Consider the following 27,526-nt stretch of genomic DNA (forward strand, 5'->3'; position numbering starts at 1 on the left):
CACAGAAATTCTACAAAATGTGGCTGCATTGCTTGTTGGTTTTACTTGCTGTTGTTTTCCATTTTCATGTTCAGATGCTTTACACCGCTAGAATACGCTAAAAGCTGTAAAAACTTATCATATATTCCAGTCTTTACTAATCTCTGTTTTGCCTTAACACTCTTAGAAATTATTGCATGGTGAGAATAGAAAAGTGTAAATGCCCTAGATAATAATTAGTGCTGAAAATATTACATATTTGTACTGAGTCCTCAAGATTGTATACAGCAGGAATTTTTGACTTCCTTTTTTTTGACCCTTTTGGAAGTCTGGTGAACTCATTTTTCAAAACAATGTTCTTACATGCATAAAATGTATACATGGAATTATAAATAATCCAACAACACTGAAATATAATTATCAAAATATTCTTTAAAAACCTAATTTGTGATATTTCAGTATGTATTATTACATATCAAAATATTGTATAACGGGGTAAAATAATGTTATCTCATTAACATTTTGAAGTATCTGCGATTCTATAATGTCATATGAAAATACCTGTGATTGTGACGTCTCATGGTGTCAAATTTGGAGGTGCTGCAAATACTTCTATGATTAGCCATGCACATTCATAATGAAAGGAAATGGTAAATGTCTATTAGAAGTTAGTGAATATGATTTTGTTTTTCCATTCCAATTTATAGACCCTGTGAACTCTACCCACAGATTTCTTCCTGTCAGTGGATCCCATATTTAGAATCCCAATCAAGCAAAACCTTTCTTTTTATGTGGAAGGAAATGATGAAGAGGTTACAGGAACTGGCTCAATATCATAAAACTTTGTGAAATTACTGACATTAACAGAAATTGTATCTTCTCCCACCAAGGCCAAAGCTCGTAACATCATCCATGGCTAATTCGTGTGCTTTCATTAAAAAATGACCACAAATGTTAGTGTATAATTTGAAAGCATATCTTCATAAATTCTCAGAAAACACTCTGTAAATGAAGGATTTATTACTTTATGCTCACCTCTGTTTTGTAAATTACTGCTTTACACTAGAATGATCTGTATATCTGTCTATCTCCCCGTATAGCAGGTGAACTCCTATAGAAAAGCCACTGTGACAAATATGTATTATGACTCCTGGATCCTTGAATTGGGCTTAGTGTGCCTGTTTGAGCTGAGTTTTATTTACTTTATTTTTATTTATTTACTAACCCACATCCTTCATAGTTGGCTTTTTTTTTTTTTTTTTTTTTTTTACTAGACTGAAAGTTCCTGGTGACAAAAGCAACTTTTACATACTTCTCTACCCCTACAGTGTTTATCACAAAGCTGCATACATTTAATAAAGATTTACATAGAAGAAAGTATTTTTTAGAAGAGAACTTGAAAATTAATATAATTTGAAGCCTATATTTGCAATGAATTTCTCAAACTACCATAGAAAAATAAATTAATACAAAATTTTACAATGAATAAACAGCTCTGCATATTTCATGTTCAAAGTGTAATTATGATATAGCATTTTAAAACTGCTGTATGAATTTCTTGGTTTGGAAAAGTCGACACTTTTAATTATTCTGGGTTATAATTATCATAGGTTATATACTGGGTTATTTATATTACATTATATCATAAACTATTATATATAGGTTATTTAGATAAGCTAGATAAAGAGCATTTGCTTGTCTCACCCTTGGCAGAGTATGCACTACTGTGTTTCAAAAAACGATATTCCAGAAATAAAAGTACATTGCATCTTAGAATATTTGAAAAATCACTTTAATTTGAATTTTCTACCAACCACATTTTTCTCATTTTGTCTATATTTGGATGTTATCTAGTTGCACAGAAGCTTTATTTTCCTAACCATTTTGGGACAGTTAGCTTCTTCACAAGTGAGATTACCCATTTTGTTGTGATGAGTGGTTTTATTTCTTACTGTCATGCTGTTAGCGAACAGAGTTGACTCACTAATGATACAGCTATTGCTATCTTAGGTCAGGATGAGATCCAAAAATAATGCAGAAAAGTAACACCTGTGTCTTTGTCCATTTTGTGTTGCTATAACTGAATGCCACAGATTAGGTAATTTATAAAGAAAAGACATTTATTTCTTACAGTTCTAATGACTGGAAAACCAGGGCTGAGGGGCCTGTATCTGATGAGGGCCTTCTTGCTGTGCCATCCCATGGCAGAAGGTGGAAGGGCTAGAGAGAATTTGGGAAAGCAAGAGATAAAGAGGGGTTTTAACTTCCTTTTAACAAGCCTACCCTCAAGATCATTAACCCACTCTAGCAATAACAACATTAATGCATTCCTAAGGGCAAAGCCCTTATGACCTAATCACCCCTTATTGGGATCCTCCTCCCAACGCTGTTGCATTGGGGATTAAGTTTTCCACACATGAACTTTGAGGGACACATTTAAATTATGGCAACCTGATGTTAAGCATTAAAGTGTGCACTATTAACATAAGTAACATGTTCCAATCCTATTAGTGACTTTTCTTATTAATAATTTTTGACACTTTCTAAACAAAATTTTTTAAAAATTTAATTTATATTTCAGAAGTGGCAATAGAAGTTTACAAAGGATTAACTAGTCTTTGTGTATTTTTCTGCCCTGCAGATTTTCCTTTAAAATATACTAATAAACTTAACATCCAATTCCATGGATTCTACTGTACTTCCTAAAATTTTAGAAATTATATTAGATTAAAACAATTATATATTATTTTAATTTAAACTTAAAATTGGCTAATTTGAGTTATCTTACAAACTTTTAAAACCAAGAGATCATAAGATATTTAAATGAGTATGTTTGGTGTGGTTTCGAATTATCTCCATGATTTAATAACTAAAATGACACTGAAGTTTTCACTGTGTTACAGAAACTTTCTGGATGGTGTAGATAAGGAACAACTATTATTCTAGTAATAGTTTTCTTTCTTTCATTTGTTCTTTCTTTTTCTATCAAACATTCACAGTATAGTAATAATACATTTACAAAATTTTTTCAACTGTTACCTCTTTGCCTTCTTATAATAATCCTATCCTGTGTGATAGGTATTCTCTATTTTTCTAAAAAAAAAAAATATATATATATATATATATATATATATATATTCCTGGCTGGGCGCGATGGCTCACGCCTGTAATCCCAGCACTTTAGGATGCCGAGGCAGGCAGATCATGAGATCAGGAGTTGGAGACCAGCTGGGCCAACGTGGTGAAACTCCGTCCCTACTAAAAATACAAAAATTCACCGGGTGTGGTGGCAGAAGCCTGTAATCCCAGCTACTCAGGAGACTTAGGCAGGAGAATCGCTTGAACCCAGGAGGCAGAGGTTGCAGTGAGCCAAGATCACAAAAAAAAAACCAAAAAATCCAGGGGACAATCCCCTTTCCTTATCTATTTATCTCTGATTCTTCTACCTTAATAAAAAGCTTAGATACTTAAAACTAAATTATTTGAGTTACAATTGTTATTTTATCTTATAAAAAAGCAATTAATCTTTAAGATAATAAATATGAATATTTATTATAATGGGATGAAAAACATAATTTGTTTAACTTATCAATGCAGAATATATAATTTTCCCCCCAAATCAAATTTAAACAAACAAACAAAAAACATATTACTTGTAAGAAATTCCATACTTTGGCAACAGTCTCATTATAACTCACATCCTGATTTCTTTGATTACTTATTCAAGATGGCAGAGTGACACCATCATGTTATTATGATGCCACGTGTGTTGTAGGGAGAAGTGACACTGGGATGATTCAGTAAGCAACAGTAGTAGTTTACCTGAATAACTTCCCTATATGCAGACGAGGCAGAAATATACAATCAGGTTATAATTTCCGTACATAATATCACAAATTCATAAATGTCAGAATCACTCCTTTCCCTTTTCCTTTTCCTTTACAATATTTCCCCAATTCTTTTCAGAGGAAAATATCTAAAAGGAACATGTTTTACCTGCAGAACTTCAGACCCAGAACTGGATTGGAATTACTAATTAATGAAAGAAAAATAAAATAGCTAGAAGCAATCTAATTGATTTGTTATATTAGCATTGCTTTCAAGTTCCTACCACCCCCAGTCCTCATTTAGAACAAAAATTCATACCTTCTATCACAGTCTCTTTATGCTGCTATAATAAAATACCAGACTGGGTAATTCATAAATAATAGACACGTACTTCTCACAGTTCTGAAGGCTGGATGTCCAAAATCAAGGGGCAGGCAGGTTTGGTGTCTGGTGAGAGCCTTGTGTCTGCTTCCAAGGTGGTGCTTTGAATGCTGTGTCCTCACATGGTGGAAGAGCAAAAGAGAGTGGACCCACTGCCTCAAGTGCTTTTATAAGGACCCTAATTCCTTCCATAAGGGCTTCACCCTCCTCATGTAATTACCTCCTAAAGTAGGGTAATTAGCAATCCCAAGGGGTTTAGATGCTACTGTTTAGATGCTGCTATCTAAAGTACTAGAAGAGCACTCTATAAGTGGGGTAAGAGGATTGCTAATCAGTAGGGCACTAAAGGGCTAAATTACTCATTACTAATTTAGTCCTTTTCAGTACTTTCAGTTTCTGCCATATATTTTACCAATTCAAATATAAACTCCAAGTAACCAAGTGTAGTGATCTTCTTTGTTAAGTGATGTATCTTCTGCACCTAGAAAATTGTACAGCATGGTCAATAAATACCTGTTGAATAAGTGGATATTGTAGATGAAATATAATGTTCAAATTAGATGATTACGTTTATTTGATTTAAATTTATGTATCTACCTGTGATGGTGATTTTTAGTCTGACAGTGGCATCACTGTTCAGATGGTACTACCTGAAGTACTAGTAGAGCACTCTCTAAGTGGGGTAAGGGGATTGCTAATCAGTGGGGTACTAAAGGGCTAAATTGCTAATTTAGTCCTTTAGAGCACTTTTAGAGTGTTCTAAGTGAGGTAAGGGGATTGCTATTTAGTAGGGTACAATTTTAAATTAGTTCTTTAGGGATGACTTTATTGTAAAAGTGACATTTGTGCAGAAACTGAATGAGGTGAGTGGATACTAGAGAAACTGTCCTGGCAGAGGGAACAGCAATGTAAGTGTTCTTGAAGCAAGAGCATGGTCAGTGTGTTCACGAATCAGCAGGGAGGAGAATGTGGCTGCAACAGAGTGGGCAAGGTAGAAATAGAAAATGAGCCCAACAGGAAAGGCCAGAAAGTGATCTTCTGGAGTACTATAAAGACTTCCTGAGTGAGGGGGTAAGCCACCAGAAGCTTTTGTGCAGAGAAGTGATGTATTTATTACTGTAGTTGCAATGTTGCGATTTTAGTGGTACGTGTGGAGGAGAGGAAGGAAGAAGGGATGCAAAAGGCAGAAACAGGAAGACCAGGTAAAGGGCTGTTCCAATAATTTACAGGAAATATAGAAGTGGTTTTTGATAAGGTACTAGTGGTTGAAGTGCTGTAAAAATAGTAAGATTTGGGGTAGATTTCGAAGGTGACGCCAACAGAATTTGCCTATGGATTGTATGTAGTGTATTAGAGAAAGACTCCAGAACAATCGAGACCATCCTGGCTAACATGGTGAAACCCCGTCTCTACTAAAAATACAAAAAAATTAGCTGGGCGTGGTGGCACGTGCCTGTAGTTCCAGCTGCTCGGGAGGCTAAGGCAGGAGAATCGCTTGAACCCGGGAGGCGGAAGTTGTAGTGAGCCGAGATCACGCCACTGCACTCCAGCCTGGGCGACAGAGCAAGACTCCGTCTCAAAAAAAAAAAAAAAAAAAAAAAATAGAGTTACTGTTTGCTAGGATCTGGAGGACTGTGGGAGGAGCAAAATTTTGGGAGAAGTGTCAAGAACTTGGTTTAGGACAAGTCAAATCTGAGATGATTATTAGACATCAAATGGAGAGGTCAGTTAGAGAGTTGGATTGACACGTTTGGAATTCATGTGGCAGGTTCAAGTTGGACATTTAGATTTGGAAGTCATCTGCATAATGCCATGAGACTAGGTAAGATTATCCTGTAAACAAACAGACAGAGAAGAGAGGAAGGCCATGGACTGAACTTTGAAGAATCCCAGCATTAAAACATCGAAAACATGAGGAGAAGCAAGTAAAGGGAACTAAGAAGGAATGGTCAGTGTAGCAAGGCAGGAACCAAGACTGTCATGCCCTGGAAGCCAAGAGAAGATATTTCACAGAGAGTGAACACTGTTTCTGTTAAGACAAGTCACAGGACCAATTTACCAAGTTATATAATTACAGGTATAACCTACATGGAGATGAGTGTTTGACGGAATGTTAGGTATGAGGTATCTGGAAGAGAAAATTTGGAGATAAAAATATAGATAACTATATAAAGAAATTTTATTCTTAAGGGAAGCAGGAAATGGGATGTAGCTAAGAAAGGGTATGTAGTTAAGATAATTTATTCAGAGATACTATAGCACATGAGTGTGTTCATGAGAGTATTCGATAAAGTCGATAACAATCATGATGCACAATAGAGACAAGGAATGTCTGAATGATGTTCCTGAGTAGACAAGAAGGAGAAGGATCTAGTGATCAGGTAGAGGGGCTGACCTTAGATAAGGACACAGATAGTTCATATACAGCATGCAATGTGTATACTGGTGAATAATGCTTATTTAAAACCAATGTTAGGAACACTTAAGCTTTCATATTTCAAAGAAAATGTTCTCATAAAAACTGTACAGGAAATGGGTATTTTTATATTCTCTAATTTATAGATGAGAAAAAGTAAAGTTAAACTGTATTTAGAAACCCACCTACTATCATAAAATATTCTGCAAAGTTTTAATTAAGACCTGGATCTTCCTGGAAATTTTAATTAGAAATTGACTAATTGTCAACCCTTAATCCAAATAATTTAGATTCATTATTTCTTGTGGAAATAATGTTCCCAAATTTACCTGTATATCGAAATCACTTCTGGGATCTCATTTTGCTTTGATTGGAGACAGAATCTCTGGTCTTAACCTTTGAACATTCTCATTTAGTAAATCTTGGGAGGGAATGGGTGCTTTAAAATAAGGCATCAGTTGTTTCCAAAGTGCTTTCACATTTGAGTACCACTGTAGTGTCAGACACATAAGCTATACGAAATGATTTTCTGTATATGGGAATCCTCTGCAAGCCATATATATTTTTCATCATGAAGAAAAATATGAACTCGTGAGAAGTTCAGTGTGGAATTTTTATGATAAATCACCTTCAGTGAATTATCTTTCATGATTAATAATGTTAGATATATGAATTTTCTTTTTATAAAGATTGGGGGCATTAATTTAGTGTTGAATACAGAATAGTAAGACCTCATTTGAGTGCTGGTTTCAATTCCCTATAGTGGGTCCTAAGTTGGTGAGGGAGCATACCAGGGACTGAATCAGGGGCTTTAAGGAAGGCTAGTCCTAATTTTAATCATAATTATCTTGTTTTAACTTATTTTGTTAAAGTCCTGTTTGATATTTCATTTCAAAGAATATTTGTATTTTATTTAAACATACAAAAAACTGAATTAGAGAGATGATATCCATCCAAGACTCAGGTCCCCAAACAGTAAAGTGCTCAGTCAGCTTTCTGACATCACCGTGGTCTCCATGCAAGAACATTGTTGTCAAACATCACTGATCAAAAGATGTTTACCAACTAGTCTCATATTCAGTGATATGAGACTATTGACTCTCGACAAATAGTACCATTTTTATGAAGACTTCAATAAAATAAATCTATCTGACACTTTGCCCTAGGGTAACTGGAGGGACTGCCGTCTACAAAGATTAAATTAAGCACAAGTAAACCTTATTACTAATGGGCTTTACTGCTAAATTTCACAATCTTCTTCTGATAAACTGGGCTAGATATGAACAACTTGAAGTACTATTTGCACAGAGTAAGTAGATCTAATGCTTAGAACAAAATTAAACTTATTTGGTCCTTCCCCTACTAAAACCATGCTCTTATCCCACCTTTTTAAATATTACAACTCTGATTAATAATTTACTGAAATTTTTAATTAAAAAATATACAGAAGTATTTTGTGTTAGTCTGAGTTTTCTGATAAGCACACCAAAAGGGGTTTAAATATTCAAAAATTTATTATTTAAAAAAACTGTGGGAGAAAACGGGAAGGGAGCCAGGAGAGTCTGAGCCATCAGCCCATGATACAAGCCTGACCCATAGTGAAGGAGAAAGGGAAGGCAGGAAAAAAGTTTGGATGGAAGCATCTTAGACTACACTTGCCATTTTAAGGAAAATTTAGCAAGCCAATGTCATCCATTAGAAGAGGCTAGCTTCTCCAGCACTAGACTTCCTTAGTATCTCTACCATGTTTTGTCATTGACTGAGAGCTGCCATAGGAAATGTGTCCTCTGCACGAACACAGCAGTGGGTTTTAGGGGTTGCAGCTGGGACTCTTGGTCAATTACACTTCCTGCAGTTGGAGATTTGAGAGGCATATTCTCATGATCACCACACATGTACACTTGTACTCCCGTGTCTGAGTTTGTGTTATTTATTCATCTATTATTGACATCAGATTAAATTTTGCCTCCAATAACTGTAGAGGCTGGAGATTACTCTGAATTCAACTATAAAACTGGACAAGAGAACCTAATACTCCTGTTTTTTCATGCTACTCACTTAAATGCATTTGAGTGCCTAGTTTTTCTATTTCTTCCTACTCTTCCTAGGGTCATACCCATATGGGAAATAGAATGTACTTCTGTTTCGATATAAAAGGAAGGCACTCTTCCCAAAAGGCACCATTAAGAAAGACTGAGAAGGTGCCAACCCCGAGGCTGTGTGAACTGAGCCGCTCTTCACAGAGCACTGATTCCTCTCATTCCTCAGCCTTGGCAGCTAATGGAATATGCTCCTCCAAGGGGGAAGATTTATTCACAAAATGACTCTATAGAAAAATATACAAGGAGTAAAGCAGATCTGCTGTTAGGGTGATGAAATTTTTCATGCTCTGTTTGTGAAGTGATTGGTGTTTTCTCCCAGTTATTTACGCTTTGGCTTCAATTTGAGATTACCAGGTGTCTGCCTTCGTATAGAAGAAATTTGAGGCTATTTAAAAGAGATGAGAAAATGTTCCTGTAGTTACATTCCTTCTCTCCAACCACAAACCTGGGCTGGTTCTGGAGACGCAAGGGGGAACGTGACAGGACTTTAAGTGTCAGGTTGCTCATGTAGAGATTTAGTATTTAGGCATTGTTATTCGGAAGTAGGAAGTATAATGAGGTCAGGAGTGCTGCAATTTTTGTTTTAGTCTCAGTTTCACTCTGACTTTGAGAATATCTTTTAGGCATTTTGAATAGGAGATTTCTTATCTGAGCTGGCTGACCTAGCTGATCAATGTGATTAAGATACCTCCAGGAAGTTTACAACATGGCAGCCCTGCATCATGGTTACTTCTCCCATCATTCAAAATCAAGTACTTTAATCAGCAGTACAGATGATGTAAGAGTGGAATTTCTGTGAGTGTTCAGCTGAGTACGTTTGTGTGTGTGTGTGTGTGTGTGTGTGTGTATGTGTGCATCTGTGCACGTGCCTGTACATACATATATATGATCATGGGATTCTTTTATTAATGAGTCAATAACCTCAAATTGTAGCAGGTGGATTTTTTTGAAATAGTTTGTGGTAATGAAAATGAAGAAAACTTTAGAGCCCGGAAAGATCTTAGCCCAGACTTTTAAAAAAACATGTTTTGTCCAAGTGAACCAAAATCAACTGTGATGCTTTTTAAAATACAGATTCACAGGCCTCACTATAGACCTTCTAATTAAGACTCCTTTGGTATGGGACCAAGGAATCTTAATTTTTAACGAAGTCTCTGAATGCTTCTTTTATGCATGAGTGTTTGAGAATTGTTGATCTAATCAAGTAGTGCATTTTATAGATAAAAGCTGAGATTGAGAGGTGACAATATAAATGTATTGAGCAGAATTGATCAAACTGATTCAGATAACTAGTATTTGAATTCCAATTGAAATAATTATATCATTAACTCATTCATGTATTAATTCCTCTAATAAACATGAATGGGATGCTTATTTAGGTACTATGCTAAGTGTTTTATATGGACTGTCTAATACTTAAACTATCTCTGTGATATAATAGCTCAGAAGTTACAATTATTTTTCTTTCCCACATAAGGAAATTGAGGCTAAATTTTTCAAATAATTTGCCTATGTTCTGGCCCCTAGTATGCTGTTTTTTGTTTTGTTTTTTTCAAAACAGTATCTTGTTCCTTCACCCAGGCTGGTGTACAGTGGCACAATCATAGCTCACTGCAGCCTCAAACTGTTGAGCTCAAGTGATTCTTCAGCCTCAGCCTCGGGACCTCTTGAGGCTGTGTCACAGGCGCATTTTTAACCTGGGGAAAATAAACTTTCTAAATTGATTGAGACCTGTCTTAAATATGTGGTTCACCATATATATATATATATATATATATATATATATATATATATATGTCTTTAACAAAACAGGTAATTGAAACTCAGAAATTTTAAGGAATAGAACCAAGGTCACAAAGAAACAGGCATCTTGACTTCTAGCTGTCAACAGGTAATTTAATATATTTTTAGACCTGAATACTATGACTAGCTACTAGAAACTGATACAGGTTTGAGAGTAAGGCTCTAGACCTTTTGAAAGAGTGTCGACTCAGACTTTCAGCTTCTGACTGAGACTGAATATACTGAAGGTATTACTGACAGTGTTCCATTGTGCTGGAGGGTCCCTCTCACCTGTCAGCTGAGTTATGCTTGGCTATGTGTTTCAATCAAGCAGTGAAATGGAGAGAAAACCGATGTGGTTATTTCCCCATATTTCAGGTTGCTGCCTCGAATACTGTCAGCTGGGACCTTACATTATGCTAATGTTATTGCAGCATTGTGTTTGCATTCCAACAGGGATTGCTTTTGTTCTCACAAACTGCACCTCACCAAAATGTAGAAGTATCCAGTTTACAAATTCACTGCTACTCCTGGCTTCCTCAGGGACCATTTCAAAGTATTAGACGATGGTAAGCAAATTAGTTATTTGATTCCAATGAACTGAGGTCAATATAACATCTGTTTTCCTCAACTTTGCTATCACCTTTATTTCCGAGGTATTTGCCTGTGTCTTAATTCATTTTGTCATCTAAGAGCATTTTCTTTGACCTAGAGCTACTTGTCTCCTGTCAATTTTCTTTCAAGTTGTTTGCTTGCCACTGCCTGGTTAGAAAACTGTAACTGACTGAGTAGCCAACAAAAATTCCTCAAGTTCTGCTGTTTTCAAACTATGCAAATGTCATTTATTTCCAAAAAAAAATTGAGCAGTGACATTTGACACAGTGAACATAAATATTTTTGTTGTCAGTCTGGAAAAAGGAGGGCAAAAGTTCTTGGTCACCCACTCCCAGATCAAGTAATCCTGAAGTAATGCATTTATTAGTCAAGGTATTTTGTAAAGAATGTATGAAACAAATGTTGTGAAACTTATTTTACTTATTTTTGAGATCTATGTTCTTCAAGAATTGGGAAAGTTAAAATAATCTTTTAAGTTATGCAATTACCATCACTCCCCCAAAGTCATCAGCAAAGTTTTTGGCCAAACTGGCTGCTCATGTTAGCTCAAACAAAAAGTGGATAAGACTGTGTTGAATTGGGTTGTTCTTGTCATATGTTAGAAGCAGTCTCAATCCAAAGGGTAAGTACAACTGCAGTCCTGAAGGAGAACTAAAGTCAGAATTAAAGGAAATATCAAATGTCAAGTTCAAGAGGTGAAAAAAAATAAAAGCTAGTGTCAGGAGCAACGGTAAGGAAAAGACTTGGAAATGCAGTGAATTTTTCCACCAATCCTTTGATCTTCTCTTTCTAATATACCCTTGCCATGTTCCATGGTACATATCATAATCTGTCAGGTCTACCCCATGCTATGCCTCAAATTCCATTGTTTTCCTGCAGTCGACTTACAATGCCTGTGAGTCTAAGCCATAAGAGATTATCACAAGAGTCCCTAACTTATTTTCCAGCTTCTGTGTTGAATTATCTCAATCCACAGTCTATGTAGCACATAAACTCAATAGTTTGTTTAGAAAGCGAATCAGATCATCTTGCTGTTCTGCTTGAAACTTTTTAGTAGTTGTTTATTTATCTTATGATTTGTAAGATCTAGCACGATTCTAGTTTTACTTGGCTTCCTCTCTTCATGTTATACCTTCAAGACCCACTCTCTCACTTCATTGCAGTTGAGCCACACTTGGCTTCTTTCTCTTCCTCAGATGCATCAAGCCCCTTCGCAATATGCTGTCTTTCCCCTTGTTCATTACTTTGTGGGTTTTTTTTCCTCTAGCTCTTCAGATGGCTAACATCAGTGCCTTTCTTCAGGTCTACAATCAGATGTCAGCTACTCAAAGAGCCCTCTCTGACCAGCCTATCATAGTAAGCTACTACCACTGACATTTTATTTTCTGTCACGTCATTTATATTACTTCCTTATATTATTTATCTTAATCTGCAGTATGATAGATTATGTGAATTGATTCACTCAACCTCCACTCTACCCTCCCTCTAAACTGCCTTTCTATACCACAGACACTGGTGAGCTAAAAAATCTACACTTACCAGACTTCTTTGCACTAGAATTCTCAATCAAAATTAAGTTTTACGTAACTTGAAAAACAGAAGTGAAGTACAGGCTATTGCCTTGCTTACACTGACAAACAAAGTTGTTGAGATAAGAAGACTAAGACGCTATTTTGTGTTTCAGTGTATTCTCTCTAGTTTCATGGATGCTAGAGGCAACTGTGGCTCAACACTAGCTCTTTGAATGTGGTTACACAACACTGGAGGGCCTTTGAACATATGAGCTCCAGTGGCAGGGCTCTGACTTTCATTTGTTCAGCCTTTTGAACCATTTTGTCTGTATTTCTCTATTAACTTTCGTTTCAAACTCTTGTGTTTAAAGTATCTAGAGTGTTTTTCTTAACTGCACTAAACACTGCCCAATTAATGTATGGATCTTATTTATTTATATGTTTATGATTTGTTTTTGTTCATACCCACTTGATTGCAAGCTTAAAGGGGAGAGAGAAATGCCTTATTCAGTACCATACAGTAGTTCAACACTAAAATATTTCTTGGCACGAAATTTGAACAAATGAAGATTGACAGAGCAATTCATACAAATGCACTAAGCTTAATTCATTCAGGAAATAGGCCAAAGGAATCTGGACCATAACATTCTCGGTTCTGATCTTGATTTATTTTGGACTTACATGACTTTAAGGAATGGAACTGTTTCAGAAACTAAGAGTATGATGCCCATGTTTTTGCTTTTCAGAATATATAAATGTTAACAGTGTCTATTGAATGGGTTTTCATGTAGATGTCAATGCATCCCAGTGAAAAAACAAGAGAACTAGATCAGGAGCTTTCATCCATAGCAATGGCTTTCAATAAAGTTATTGCTTTTCTGACAATCTGCATATTCATCCTGGTGAATAAAATCCTATTTTTATAACTTGTGTTTTGCATGAGAAATCTGGAAATAGCATACGTTTCTGGTTATGCTGCAAGCTTCTAAGTTACTCCACCTGAGGCATATAGCCTTCCTTCACTTCTACATCTCCATTTCTCCTCTCTGCTCTTCCCTTCTCTCTCGTCTCCTCTCCTTTCTTTTTAAAATATGGATTAATATCACACAACGGGCTAAATAATGCAGATTACAATATCCAATATCATCATTCACAGAAATGAGTCAGCATCTTTCACTAAGCAACTTTCTACCAGGAGGGAGTTTCAAATATTTTGAAATACTTCACTTCTTCAGATGAAAAGGGGCACTGAATCAAAATGGAATTGCTGTTCATGTTGATCTGCTCTCTCTCACCTGCAATACTTAATCAGGTTACTGAGGTCCTCTTTACTTCTTTTCTTCTTCTGATAGTTTAAAATTGATATAGTGGCCTATCAGTAGTACATTGATTCTAAGGGTTAGGGAGCTGCTGCTGTTGATGAATGCACTATGAATTATCTGACATATTTTCAATTCATTTTTTTCCTTTATTTTTTAAGTAACAAATAACTTTCTAGTATCTATAAAGATAATTTTTTAACTGGCTCTTCTAAAATAAATAAATAAATAAATATATATATCTGTATTTATATATATATGTATGTATGTATGTATGCATGTACATACACACACACACAAGCCAGTAATGTTGGGCTGTCCCAAAAGCTGCATGAAAGGGAAAAACAGACCACGTTTTTTGTTGTTGTTTTGTTTTTCCTAAGGCAGTTTTGAGAGCTCTGAAGCAAAAAACAATTTTAGCCAATGAAAACTGATTCTCTCAAGTGCAGCAGCCAAATGTGGCCTCATTGCAACAGAGGAGGGAGCTGGAAGCCAGAGGATTGATGTTGCCTGCTTCCAGGGGCTTTTATGAGCTCACTCAATGCCCATGTGATAAGCAGCATTTAGTGTGCAAAGAGCTAAAGAGACACACCAGTACGCATGTTGATGAGCAAAACCACTCACCATTCACCAACCACAGCCTGCTCCTTCCCACCCTTTTTTATGTGGGACGAAGAGAGAACATAAAAACATGTGTTCAGGAGTTCTTCTATTTATGTTGGAAGAAATAGAGAAAGGAAACGGTGACTAGGGGATTGAAATAAACCAACAAACCAAGAAGAGCAAAAGGAGAGCAGAGGAGAAAGGGGCAGAACCTAAGGCAGTACATTTCTCAAACACTGACAACATTTTCACCTTATGTTCTTTGTTCAAAAAAAGCAAAATAAGATACTGATTTGGCATTGTAGGCATGGAGAGACAAGTAGAAGAAACAAGTGAGTTCTGCTGGTACATCTAATTCCTTACACACAGCAGCATGAAGAATGGTTTTATCAGTTCTGCTCATTTTCCTTTTTCCTTTTCCCTCCCTCCCTTCCTTCCTTCCTTCCTTTCTCTCTTTCTCCTTTCTTTCCTTCTTTATTCTGTTTTAATTACTGGACTGCATTTAGAGATTACATGGTCCAACCCCCTCCCTTTGTATATTAAGGATCAGACAGCCCTTAAAAAATTAAATTACCTGCCAAATTAAATTAAGTATTATCAATTCCTATAAGAGCTAGAAATGTAACTTAGGCTCTCTGACTTCTATTATAGTATCCTTTCCATTATTTTATCTGATATTATTAATAGTAGTTGGTATTTCTTTATGGAATTTATGTATCCTTAAGCATTAACTGTAATGATATTTTTTCTTTACCAAGATGTTAATTTACTTACATAAGTTTTGAAAAGATATTCAGAGTTCAACAAAGCATATGGTAAATTTCAAACATACGGAACAAAGATTGTGGCAGTGAAAAAGAGATTACTGGCTTGTGTGTGTGTGTGTGTGTGTGTGTGTATGTACATATATACATATATATGTATATATATATTTATTTATTTATTTTAGAAGAGCCAGTTAAAAAATTATAGATACTAGAAAGTTATTTGTTACTTAAAAAATAAAGGAAAAAATGAATTGAAAATTTAGCATTATGTAAAAGTCACAATTGACATTGATACAATGAGTTTTCAAGACACTTTTAAAAATCGGTAGTGAATTGTAGTAAGAAATTACAAAGTTGCATTTTCTGTTGTCACAAACTCAGAGGTAATTTGCCTGGAACCAAGATCAAAGAGCCAATTCTTAATTATCTGAAGTAAAATCCATCCCATGTCTGATATTTCTGAAGCACAAAAAGGAAGACAGGAATTAATACAATTTTAATGCAGCGAATATTGCTAAATATCCATGACTGTTCTGACTACTGATACCTTTGGTAGAATTGAAACTGTGAAAGAAAAATAAATCTTAAGGCCCCAAAATCACTAAGCTAAAAGTCAAGCTGGCAGCTGCTTAGGTCAAACCTGCCTCCCATTCTATTAAAAGTCACCCCTCTGCTCACTGAGATAAATGCGTATCTGATTGCCTCCTTTGGAGAGGCTAATCAGAAACTCAAAAGAATGCAACTGTTTGTCTCTTACCTACCTATGACCTGGAAACCCCCTCCCTGCTTCCAGTTGTCCCACCTTTGCTTCGAGTTGTCCAGTCTTTCCAGACAGAACCACTGTTCATCTTACATATGTTGATCAATGTCTCAAGTCTCTCCAAAATGTATAAAACCAAACTGTGCTCTGACCACCTTGGGCACATGTCATCGAGACCTCCTGAGGCTGTGTTGTAGGTGCCCATCTCAACCATGGCAAACTGAACTTTCTAAATTAACTGAGACCTGTCTCAGTTAAAGTGCATTACCAAGATGTTAATTTACTTACATAAGTTCTGAAAAGATATTCAGAGTTCAACAAAGCATATGGTAAATTTCAAACATATGGAACAAAGGTTGTGGCAGTGACAAAGAGTGCCTGGTATCACGCTTCTGGGGATCTTTATGTTTTTAGAAAATAAATTACTAGGAAACACTGGCTATTCTGAAGAAAAAAAAAAAGGTGGTTAAATGGTTTATTAAAGCAATGATCTTGATACCTCAGGTCACACAATATTTTTACTTAAAATATACAAATAATTAAGCAAAATATGTTTTGCTGTAGATAGAAATTGATCCAAGAATGTGAATTAATACTCAGTTATTCAATCTATATGTCATAACACTGCCATAATAGCAAGAAAAATCACAACGCTTTTTAAAATTCATAAAAATGGATTAATGTATCAGAAGGAAATGCTAAAAGGGATCATGAAAATCATAAAATTCAGCCCTTGATTTTGGTAGGGGAGAAAATTAAGCCTAGAGAATAAAATGCATTACCAAGATGTCAGTTTACTTACATAACTTCTGAAAATAATTATTTTCAAAATTCGGACTTTCACTCGTGTCCGCGTGAAGAGACCACCAAACAGGCTTTGTGTGAGCACTAAAGCTTTTTAATCACTTGGGTTCAGGCGGGCTGAGTCAGAAAAGAGAGTCAGCGAAGGGAGACAGAGGTGGGGCTGTTTTATAAGATTTGGGTGGGTAGTGGAAAATTACAGTCAAAGGGGGTTGTTCTCTGGCGGGCAGGGGCGGGGGTCACAAGGGGCTCAGTGGGGGAGCTTTTGAGCCAGGATGAGCCAGGAGAAGGAATTTCACGAGGTAATGTCATCAGTTAAGGCAGGAACAGGCCATTTTCACTTCTTTTGTGATTCTTAAGTTACTTCAGGCTGTCTGGATGTATACGTGCAGGTCACAGGGGATATGATGGCTTAGCTTGGGCTCAGAGGCCTGACACGGGCTAGAAACCAATTCTTTTTTTTTTTTTTCTATTTTTTCCAACATTGGATACCAAACATGAGGCAGAATAATTCTGGAGAGTCATAGATTTGTTGCAAGTTGCCTGTTAATCTAAATGTACAACAAACCTTATTGAGGTTTGAATAATAAACTTTATTTAAATACATATTTTTAATAAATGTAGATATTGGTATGACTGCCTAATGGGTTCAGCTTGGCTACTGCCTAGACAGAGCCAATTTAGACAGAGAAATTGCAATAGAGAAAGAGTAATTCATTCAGAGCGTTCTGTGAGGGAGACTGGAGTTTTATTATTACTCAAATCAGTCTCCCTGAAAACTGGGGAATCGAAGTTTTTCAAGATAATTTGGTGGGTAGAGGCTCAGGAAGTGGGGAGTGCTGATTGGTCGGGTTGGAGATGAAATCATAGTGGGTTGAAGTGAGTTCTTGCTGTCTTCTGTTCCTGGATGGAATCACAGATTTGGTTGACTCAGATTACTGGTCTGGGCAGTGTCAGCTGGTGCATTGGAACGCAGGGTTTGCAAAATATCTCAAGCACTGATCTTAGGTTTTACGACAGTGATATTATTTCCAGGAGCAATTTGGGGAAATTCAGACTCTTGCTCCATGGCCCCTAAATTGTAATTTCTAATCTTGTAGCTAATTTGTTGGTCCTACAAAGGCAGACTGGTCCCCAGGCACAAAAGGTTTTTTTTGTTTGTTTGTTTTGTTTTGTTTTGTTTTTTTCTGGGGAAGAGCTATTATTATTTTTGTTTCAAAGTTAAACCGTAAACTAAATTCCTTCCCAAGGTTAATTGAGAATGAACTAGGACAGCTTAGAGGTTAGAAGCAAGATGGGGTTGGTTAGTTCTGCTCTCTCTCCCTTTCCCCATCATAATTTCCTCAGTTATAATTTCTCGAAGGTGGTTTCATTGCTATAATTCCTATTAAATAATTTACCACTATTGATTTAACAGTAGTTTTTTAAATACTTTTTTAAGTCCATGAAAAAAGCAATGAATTTCCCAGTTTGAATGATTATTATCATTTGTATGTTTCCCAATATTTTTCATATTTAAAGGGATCTGCTTATTAGAATATATTGAGAAATATTATTCCACTGCATTAATGAGTTATCCTGAACATGTCAGGATTTAATGTTAAAATTTATCATTTAATTTTTGGGCAAAAAATGTTGACAGAAACCTGGGTTCTGAGCTGAATTATAATTTAAAACCATCTGGAAAATTTCCTTATTATCAACTCAATTCCTACTTTTCAAGCATTGCCATTCCTGAATTAATATTATTCAGTACTCACATACATTTACTTTAGAAAGTGAGAAATGTGACAAAACAATTATATTCAGTCAAAGCTCAAATAACCTTATACTTCAATTTGTAATTTTTATTTTTTTCCCAATCAACTTTTATGTGAGGATATTCTGGAATATAACTATGCTAGAATTGGCCATTTCTATTACATAATGAAATTCAGAATGACTTGGGAAGTACTTGTAAACATTCAGTTTTGCACAATATTATTGTATCCTGACTTCAGGATTCTCCTTAAAAGTAGGCAAATAGAATTTAGCTCCTGGACCTGGGGAGTTAGTAAGCCTTCGAAGGCAAGGACACCTGGTGGGGTGGGACTGTTATTTGTCTACCTTTCACCAAGGCACCCAAGTCACTTCAAAGTGACTCATCAAAAGCCAAGTTTGGCAAGAGTGGAGGTTATCAAAGAACTTCCATCACCTAAATTAACCAAGCCACAGGGATTCAAAATAAAGCAATTAGCAGACTTAAGTAACACAGGATGGTGGAATGCAGTCATTATTTTGGATTTCACAATATAATTGTTTTTCCCCTCCATTGGTTGAGAGTGAAATGCTGCTTCTAACAAGTTACATGTAAAAACAGCCAGTGGAATTTAACACTTTTTAAAGGTCTGCCAGCAATTGCTTGTATAATCTTGGCATCTCTGATTGTGTTGAAATATATTAATTATCTAAATATGCATTTTCATTTAAATGTTAACTCCAAGAGTGTTCCTGATGTGACAATAGAGGGACGATTTAAAATAAAACTCTTGGGTAAGCCTTAGGTGAAATGGGGTTCAGGACATGCTACTCCAAAATATAGCATCTTGGCATTTGAGGAAGGAGCAGAAGCAGGAAGGAACTGAAGCAGGAAGTTCACTCTCACCTTTCCCTCACCCTTTTCCCTTGAAGGAGGCTATAAGAGAATTTGCTGGCCTCTCTCTAAGGTAGGTCATAGAACCTTCATTCCAGATGTGTCCACCCTATACCTAGAGGAAAAGAATACCATACAGGAACACGGAGAAGAATCTGCACTAATAGACGTTGCTAAGTTGACCCTAGTTTATTACCATAGCCTTTGTCCTCTAATTATACACTTGCATGACTGTTATCAGAAAAGGATCTCCATCCAGAACGCAAGAGAGGATTATTGGACCTTGTACAGGAAATAATTCAGGTGTAGTCCACAGAGTAAAGTGCAAGGATGTTTATTAAGAAACAAAAGTACCGAAAGAATGGCTACTCCATAGGCAGAGCAGCGGTGTGGGCTGCTCGACTGAGTATACTTACAGTTATTTCTTGATTATATGCTAAACAAGGGGTTGTTTATGAGTTTTCCGGGAAAGGGGTAGGCAATTCCCAGAACTGAGGGTTCCTTCCCTTTCTAGACCATTTAGAAGTGGTCCCCAACCTTTTTGGCACCAGGGACCAATTTCTGTTAGAGGGTGGCAGTGTACCGGTGTGGTTTTGAGATGAAACTGTTCCACCTCAGATCATCAGGCATTAATTAGAATCTCATAAGGAGTGTGCAACCTAGATCCCTCGCATGTGCAGTTCACAATAGGGTTTGCACTTCTATGAGAATCTAATGCCACCGCTGATCTGACAAGAGGCAGAGCTCAGGTGGTAATTCTCACTCGCCTGCTACTCATCTGTGGCTGTGCAGCGTGATTCCTAATAGCCCATGGATGGGTACTGGTCCACAGCCCGCAGGTTGGGGACCCCTGCCATATAGGGTAACTTCCTGATGTTGCCATGGCATTTGTAAACGGTCATGGCGCTGGGGGAAGTGTCTTTTAGCATGCCAGTGCATTATAATTAGCATATAATGGGCAGTGATGAAGACCAAAGGTCACTTTTATCACCATCTTGGTTCTGATGAGTTTTGGCTGGCTTCTTTACTACATCCTGTTTTATCAGCGAGGTCTTTATGACTATGTATCTTGTGCCAACTTCCTATTTCATCCTGTGACTAAAAATGCCTAACTTCCTGGGAATTCAAGCCCAGCAGGTCGCAGCCTAATTTTGCCCAGCTGCTATTCAAGGTAGTCACTCTTGTTCGAATGCCTCTGATATGCTTTACCACAAAAATATAGTTTCTCTTGTTTCTTTGGATCTTCTTTTAGGAAGGCTTCTATGTCATGAGAACTTGTATTTGATAAATGTGCATTTTCTCTTAATTTGTCTTCTGTTATAGGGGCCTCAGCAATGAACCTTGCAACGGGTGAGAAAGTTTTTCTCCCCTATAGGTATACTTTGCTAAAAGTAACCTTGTGTTTGACATTGAGTGGGAGGAAATGGGGATGAGAAGGTTGTCATTAATAATCTAGAGCGAAATCTAGTGTATATTACATGTCTATATTAAACTTAGACACTGAGTTTTGAATAGATTGTAAAAATAACATACAAGGTATACTTAATGAGATATATAAACAGAGAGAGCCTTGGGGTTAAATCTCAGCTGGGTTATCTACTAACCATGTGATCTGGAACAAAGTTTGTTTTGTTTTGTTTTAAATTTGATGATCTGTTCATTTTTATCTTTAATACAGAGCTATAAATGTCTTACAACATCACTGGAAGTATAAAGTAAAATATATTTAAAAATAGCACAAAGTAGATATTACTTTAGAATAGAGCTGTTTATTTCTCTTTGCTCGTTTTCTAACATGATCTAATGTAAAAGAGTACCTATCAAGTTTTTCCCTATAAAATGATTTTAAAATTAGCAGAAAGATCATACAATGTTAGATCTGGGAGGGGCATTAAAAACATTTGCTCCCTATTTTTCAAGAAAAGAATGTTGAGTCCTAGAGTGGTTAAGTGACGTATTTATTGTGGGCTTAAAACAAATTTCCTATAGGGCCGGGCATTCATTTTAGTGCAAGCCATAGCAGTGAGAGATTTAAATGCTGTCCTTCAGATTTTTCAAATCTTACTAACCATAAATATCAATTCAAATGGGAAGTTCTTGCTCCCTAAAAGATTATTTTAGAAAACCATCAAACTCTGGCAAAAAAAAAAAAAAAAAAAAAAAGATTAGATTGCAAAATAAATTATGTCACCAACTTTTCTCTGTTATAAATTCTGAACAGTATTTTAAAATATGTTCTCTTGATAATTGCATTTATCTCAAAGTGTTTATGTTGACCTGCATAACCTCTTTGGTTTGTTCTAAGTTTGGCTACTTAATATTTCCTTCTGCTGTTGAAAATTTTTTGATAAGATAACATAGCTAATTTTAAATAATTCTTTAAAACTGAGAAACAAGGCCAAGCGCGGTGGCTCATGTCTGTAATCCTAGCACTCTGGGAGGCCGAGCAGGGAGGATCACCTGAGATCAGGAGTTTGAGACCAGCCTGGCCAACATGGTGAAACCCCGCCTCCACTAAAAATACAAAAATTAGCTGGGCGTGGTGGCAGGCAGCTGTAGTCCCAGCTACTCTGGAGGCTGAGGCAGGAGAATAGCTTGAACCTAGGAGGCGGAGGTTGCAGTGAGCCGAGATCACACCACTGCACTCCAGCCTGGGCAATGAGAGCAAAACTCCATCTCAAAAAATAAAAAGAGAAACAAAATTAATCATTTGTTAAATCCTCAGGTGAAGGTGGATTTTTAATGGTGAAGAAATATATTATTTTAGCCCAAATAAAGGAACTAGGATACTGTATATCAAATAATTCATATAATATTCTTTTCTATGAGGAAAGCATAAAATAAACAATAGACTTTAAATATGCTTGCCACTGCTGCCTTTCCAGTCTATAGAAAAATTTTACAAATAGCAAAAACCTCTTGCTTTCTATTGCTAATAGATTATATTGGTAATAGATTCAATAATGCTCACTGAATTATCTAAAATTGATAACATCTAATCAAATGGATTTTACAGCAACAATAATAGGAGCTAAGAAATTGAATTTATAGAGAAACTCACTACGGTGTATAGCATAAACAGTTTATGGAGAGAGCTGGGCATAAATAGCTAACCACAATTCAACATGACAATTGCTATTAAGGACCTAAAACATAAAATAGGAAGAATAGAGAAAGAGAGATCAAGTAACTGCCTTACAAAAACAGAAAAAGACTATAAAAGAAGAGGCATTTCAGCTTGATTTTGAAAGATGAATATAATATTCAAATGGAATTAAATGTTTAGAGATTTGCATTTTTTATAGGAAATAAATGAGGCCATTTGAGATAACCCTCTTTCAAAATTTTATAATACGATTTTATACATTAGAGAGAAAGACTTAAGTTGTCAGGTGGTTTGAGCTAATTTGGCTGTGTTTTAAGAAACTTTCACCTGAAAGTTGGAAGATTTCAAGAGGGAAAATAACAATAATTTTAAGTTAAGTGTTTTGTTACTTTAGTTTTTTTCTTAAGTTTATCCCAAAATTAGACATAATTTAGGCTGGGATTACAGTTCAATTCAATTAATATTTATTGGCTTTATTTATAACACTGGGCCATAAGATAGCAATCTCATGCTATTAATTTTACAAACTTGAAGGAAGAAAGCAAGCATGCAATGTGACTTGAACACATATGTTTTATCTCTTTGACATGGTTGTACACTTCTTGAGGACAAAATATCAGTCAATATCTGCTTCACAAATGTATTTTCAATTACTCTTGGTATGGTATCTTACACAGAGTGATCAATAATTAAGTTCAGCACAAGAGTGCAGTTATGAATCAGAGGAGAACAAATCACAACTGGCTAGCAGAATTAGAGAAAGCTTCAGGTAGGAGGGGATCTTTTAGATGAACCTCAAAGATCAAGAGGTCCAAGAAAATGTACAAATGGTCACTAAGTACTGTAGATGATGCTCAACAACATCAGCCATTAAAGAAGTGGAAATCAAAACTACAAACTTCATACCCACGAGGATGGCTATAGTAAAATAGATATATAATAGCAAGTTTTGACAATGATGTGAATAACTGGACTCCTATGCAGTACTGACAGGAATGCAAAATTAAATGCAAATGAATTCTCTTTTGGAAAGCAATCCTGAAGTTCTTCAAAACATAGATTCACCATAACCTAGCAATTCCACCCCCAGGTTACAGAGACAAAAACATACGTCCACAAAAAGATGTACAAAAATGTTCGTAACAGCATGTTCATAGCAGGCAAAAAGTAGAAACAGCTCAAATGTCCATCAGCTGATGAATGAGTAAATACAATGTTGTCTGTACATACAATGAAATTTTACTCAGCAATAAAAAGGAATGAAATACCAATATATGCTACAACATGGATGAAATTTGAAGGCATTCTAAGTGAAAGAAATTGGTCATAAAACATGGCATACTCTGGGAGGCTGAGGCGGGTAGATCACGAGGTCAAGAGATTGAGACCATCCTGGCCAACATGGTAAAACCCCATCTCTACTAAAAATACAAAAATTAGCTGCCATGGTGGCACGTGCCTGTAGTCCCAGCTACTTGGGAGGCTGAGGCAGGAGAATCCCTTGAACCTTGGAGGTGGAGATTGCAGTGAGCTGAGATCATGCCACTGCACTCCAGCCTGGCGACAGAGCAAGACTCTGTCTCAAAAAAAAAAAAAAAAAAAAAAAGATGACATATTATATACCCTATTTATATTAAATATCCAGAATAGGCAAATCTATAGAGGAAAAAAATAGTAGTTTAGGGCTAGGATAGGGGAGGATAGCTGGGGGAAATTGAGATTAACTGCTAATGGATATGGGTTTCTTTTTTATTTTTAATTGACATAATTATTGTACATATTTATGGGATACAATGTGATGTTTTGATACATGTGTACTTTTTGCAGTAATCAGGGTAATTAGCATATTCAACTTCTCAAATATTTATTATTTCTTTAGGGTAGGAACATGCAAAATCCTCTCTTTTAGCTATTTTGAGATATATAATAACTTATTGCTGACTAGAGTAACCCTACTGTGCAATATAGGACATCAGAACTTATTTCTTTCTAATTATAACTTTGTACCCATTGACCATCCTCTCCACTATTTTCTCCTCCCTCCTACCTACTCTGCTAACCAGTGTTCTCTACTTCTATGAGATCAACTTTTAGACGCTGCATATGAGTGAGAATGTGGTATTTGTTTTTCTGGTTCTAACTTATTTTACTTACCATAATGTCTTCCAGATTCATTCATGTAAAATACGATTTTGTTCTGTTTTTTTAAATGAACAAATAGTATTCCATTGAGCATATATACCACAGTTTTCTTAATCTATTCATCTGTTGTTGAACACTAAGGTTGATTCCTCATCTTGGCAATTGTGAATAGTGCTGCCAATGTGGAAGTGCAGATATCGCTTTAATTTCCTTTGCTTCATATATATTCCCAGTAGTGGGATTGGTGGGTCACATGGCAGTCATATTTGTAATAATTTGAGGAATCTCTATAGTATTTGCCATAATTGCTGTATTAACTTAACATTTCAATGAATAATGTGTAAGGGTTCCCTTTTCTTCATATCCTCACCAAGACTTGTTATCTTTTGTCTTTTTGATAATAGGCATTCTAACCTGGGGTGAGGTGATAATCTCATTGTGATTTTGATTTGCATTTTCCTGATAATTAGTGATAGCATTTTTTCATATACCTGTTGGTCTTTTGTATATCTTCTTTGGAAAAATGTCTGCTAAGGTGTTTTGTACAGTTTTTAAATCAGGATACTATTATTACTATTATTATTTGCTTTCGAATTGTTCGAATTTCTTATATATTCTGGATAGTAACCTTTGTCAGATATAAAGGTTGGAAATATTTTCTCTCATTCTTTAGGTTGTCTCTTCATTCTGTTTATTGTTTCCTTTTCTGTGCAGAAGGTTTTTTAAGTTTAGTGTAATCCCATTTATCTATTTTTGCTTTTGTTCATTATGCTTTTGAGCTCTTATCCAAAAAATATTTGCGTAGTCCAATGTCATGAATCATTTCCCCTATATGTTTTTTTCTGGTAGTTTAATAGTTTCAGGTCTTGCATTTAAATCTTAAATCCATTTACAGTTGATTTTTAAATATGGTAAAATATAAGGGTCTGGTTTTATTCTTCTGCATATGGTTATCCAATTTTTCTAGTACCATTTATTAAAATGATTATTCTTTTTCCATAATCTGGTTTTCTTGGCACCTTTATTGAAAGTCAGTTAGCTGGAGATTTGTGGATTTATTTCTAGGCTCTATCTGTTCCACTGGTATGTGTATCTGTGTTCTTGTAGTAATACTATACTGTTTTAGTTACTCTAGTTTTGAAGCATATTTTGAAATCAGCCAGTGTGATGCCTCCAGCTTGGTTGTTGTTTTGTTTGTTGTTGGGTTTTTTGTTTTGTTTTTTTGTTTGGTTTGGTTTGTTTACTTTCTGCTCAAGATTTCTTTGGCTATTCAGGGTCTTTTGTCGTTCTACATGAATTTGAGGATTTTTTTTTTTATTTCTATGGAGAACATCATTGGTATTTTGTTAGAGATTCCATTGAATGTATACTTTGGATAGCATGGACATTTTTTTTGTTTGTTTGTTTTTTGAGATGGAGTCTAGCTGTGTCACCCAGGCTGTAGTGCAGTGGTACGATCTCGGCTCACTGCAACCTCTGCCTCCCGGTTGAAATGATTCGCCTGCCTCAGCCTCCTGAGTGGCTGGGACTACAGGCACGTGCAACCACACCCAGCTAATTTTTATATTTTTAGTAGAGATTGGGTTTCATCATATTGGCCAGGCTGGTCTCAAACTCCTGACCTTGTGATCTGCCCACCTCAGCCTCCCAAAGTTCTGGGATTACAGGCATAAGCCACCACGCCCAGCCAGCATGGACGTTTTAATAATATTAATTACAATCCCTGAACAGGGGATATCTTTCCATTTATTTTCATACTACTCTTCAATTTTTTTAAACAATGTTTTATCATTCTTAGTGAAGAGAGCTTCACCACCTGGGTTCAATTTATTTCTAGGTAACTTATTTTTTAATAGCTACTGTTAATGGGTAAGTTTTCTTGATTTCTCTTTCAGATAGTTCATTACTAGCATATAGAAATGCTACTACATATAGCATATATTAGCATATAGAAATACTACTGATTTTTATGTTGTGTATCCTGTAACTTTATTAAATTTGTTATTTCAAAAGATCTTTGAATTCAGAATTTTATTTATTTATTTATTTATTTTAAGATAGGGTCTTACTCTGTTGCCCAGGCTGAAGTGCAGGGATGTGATCATGGCTCACTGCAGCCTCAACCTCCTGGGCTCAAGCAATTTTCCCACCTCAGCCTTCTGCGTAGCTGGAATCACAAGTGCATGACACCACTCAAGGCTATGTTTATTTATTTATTTTTTGTAGAGATGGGGGTCTTCCTACATTGCCCAGGCTGGTCTTGAGCTCCTGGCCTAAAGCTAGCCTCCCCCATTGGCCTCCAAAAGTGCTGGGATAATAGGCATGAGCTATCATACCCAGACTCAGAAATTCTTTTTTCTTCTTGATTTAGTCTGTTGTTGAAGGTCTCAGTTGTGCTTTTTGTTTCATTTATTGAGTTCTTCAGCTCCAAGATTTTTTTTCTTATATTTATCTCTGTGTTGAATTTCTCTATTCAGATAGTAAATTGTTTTACTGATTTTATTGAATTGTTTATTTATAATCCTTATTTTTCACTGAGTTTTCTTAAGATTATTATTTTTAATTCTTTTTCAGACATTATATATATGTTTTTTCCTTTGGGATCTGTTACTGGAGAAATATTGTATTCTTTTAAAGGTGTCATGTTTCCTTGCTTTTTCATATTCCTTGTGTCCGTATGTTGATATCTAAACATCTGGTGAAACAGCCTACCTTTTTCAATTTTGTGGAGCAGCTTTTGTAGGCAGAGAATTATTCCTGTAGATGGGTCCTAGGGAGTCAG

General features: G+C 35.9%; 1 long non-coding RNA gene across 1 annotated transcript in view; it reads right to left on the minus strand.

Annotated features, from left to right (window-relative positions):
- The window catches only part of LOC134756793 (uncharacterized), a 1,394,997-nt gene that overhangs the window by 55,858 nt on the left and 1,311,613 nt on the right, over positions 1-27,526 (minus strand). The window contains exons 9-10 of the long non-coding RNA XR_010129979.1: positions 3,802-5,763; positions 2,111-2,199 (exon numbers count right to left, since the gene is read on the minus strand). This is a non-coding gene — a long non-coding RNA (uncharacterized lncRNA). The remainder of the gene's footprint in view (positions 1-2,110; positions 2,200-3,801; positions 5,764-27,526) is intronic.

The sequence above is a fragment of the Gorilla gorilla genome, chromosome 12 (assembly GCF_029281585.2).
Source record: "Gorilla gorilla gorilla isolate KB3781 chromosome 12, NHGRI_mGorGor1-v2.1_pri, whole genome shotgun sequence".
NCBI classification, from domain to species: Eukaryota; Metazoa; Chordata; class Mammalia; order Primates; family Hominidae; genus Gorilla; species Gorilla gorilla.